This window comes from Lithobates pipiens, unplaced genomic scaffold, assembly GCF_037356315.1.
Source record: "Lithobates pipiens isolate NorthernLeopardFrog02 unplaced genomic scaffold, aLitPip1_a1.2 Scaffold_19, whole genome shotgun sequence".
Taxonomy (NCBI): Eukaryota; Metazoa; Chordata; class Amphibia; order Anura; family Ranidae; genus Lithobates; species Lithobates pipiens.
This window is the reverse complement of record NW_027507764.1, coordinates 9,405,409-9,407,133: the sequence shown is the minus strand read 5'-3', so window position 1 is coordinate 9,407,133 and position 1,725 is coordinate 9,405,409. Positions and strand designations below refer to the sequence as shown.

The following is a 1,725-nucleotide window of genomic DNA, read 5'->3' as shown; positions in this document are numbered from 1 at the left end:
AAGGTCAGCAGGAAGTAACACGGAGTGCAGGGGTCAGCAGGAAGTAACACAGAGTGCAGAGGTCTTTAGAATGTAATGCAAATCACAGGGGTCTGTAGCAGTAAGCAATGCAGAGGGCAGGGGTCAGCAGTAGGTAATGTAACTCGCCGAGGTCAGCAGTGTGTAAGACAGAGTGCAGAGGTCTGTAGTATCTAATGCAGAGTTCAGGGGTCATAATTAAGTAACACTGAGTGCAGAGCTATGTAGCAATTAATGCAGAGAGCAGGGGTCTGTAGTATGTAATGCAGAGAGCAGGGGTCTGTAGTATGTAATGCAGAGTGCAGGGGTCTGTAGTATGTAATGCAGAGTGCAGGGGTCTGTAGTATGTAATGCAGAGTCTAGGGGTCTGTAGTATGTAATGCAGAGAGCAGGGGTCTGTAGTATGTAATGCAGAGAGCAGGGGTCTGTAGTATGTAATGCAGAGTCCAGGGGTCTGTAGTATGTAATGCAGAGTCCAGGGGTCTGTAGTATGTAATGCAGAGAGCAGGGGTCTGTAGTATGTAATGCAGAGAGCAGGGGTCTGTAGTATGTAATGCAGAGAGCAGGGGTCTGTAGTATGTCATGCAGAGTGCAGGGGTCTGTAGTATGTCATGCAGAGTGCAGGGGTCTGTAGTAAATAACTTCAAAGTTTAGTAATTATGCAGAGTGTAATGTTCAGTACCACAAACCCCCCCAATCTCTGTATAATTCCCTCACCAGACCTCAGATGCAGCAGCACTCGGCAGAGAGAGGGAAGTCCTCCCAGGGCTCCCCTATGCTATGTCCTATGACAGAGCTGTGGAGGAGCCTAGGACCTCCCTCTGGACTACACATTGCCACTCCTATCTGAGGTCTGGGAGTCAGCGGGCAGGGGTCAGGAGCTGCCCATATGGTCACGGTGGGATTGTGATCTGCCCATACCCCTGATTGGGTTTTAGCACTTTCCCGCTCCAAAATGTAAAACACAAAACAATTTTGGCCTGACATATAAGTGACGGATGCGATTTCTCGCTCTGCATAACTCTGCAAAAAAAGTTTCAGCCCCGATATAAATGAGACCCAACAGAGCAATCATTTTAATAACAAACGAATGTAAAACATATGCAGTGTCCACACATCTCATTCATTTCCAGCTTTGTGTAACATGTTTGCATTTAATGCATCGCTATTTATATATATATATATATATATATATATATATATATATATATTACAATCACATTCTGATTTTATTAGGAATTTAAACAAAAATAAAATAAAAAATTGCAATTTAAGATCGACAAATTGAAATGCAGGGAATGTTTTCATATCGCTGCCTGCTATGTATATCATCTGACTCAAGCAAGGGGGGGGGCGCATCCAACCTCTGACCATGGAAGCCATCAGAGATGGTGAAAGAGGAGGTCTAAAATGTGGCGAGGGAACCAAATAAATGAGCAAAAGTTATAGAAGAACCCCAAGATCCCCATACAGTGGAACCTTGGATTACGAGCACAATCCGTATCAGGATAACGCTTGTAATCCAAAGCACTTGCATATCAAAGCGAGTTTCCCCATAGAAGTCAATGGAAATTAAGATAATTCGTTCCGCATTGACTTGCATTGCATTGCAGCTCTGCATTAGTCAGTGGTAAATGTGGTATACACTATATACAATCACCCGACACTAGTTCGTTTCCACAATCCATGACTTAACTTCACAGTGCA

At 44.0% G+C, this 1,725-nt stretch overlaps 1 protein-coding gene across 1 annotated transcript in view; it reads right to left on the bottom strand.

The window, feature by feature from the left end:
- Positions 1-1,067: 1,067 nt before the first annotated feature.
- Positions 1,068-1,725, bottom strand: part of LOC143995797 (prostate stem cell antigen-like) — a 15,061-nt gene continuing 14,403 nt past the window's right edge. Inside the window, exon 3 of the mRNA XM_077490508.1 lies at positions 1,068-1,725. This exon is cut by the window's right edge and continues 972 nt beyond it. The gene's annotated coding sequence lies outside the window, so the exon portion shown is untranslated.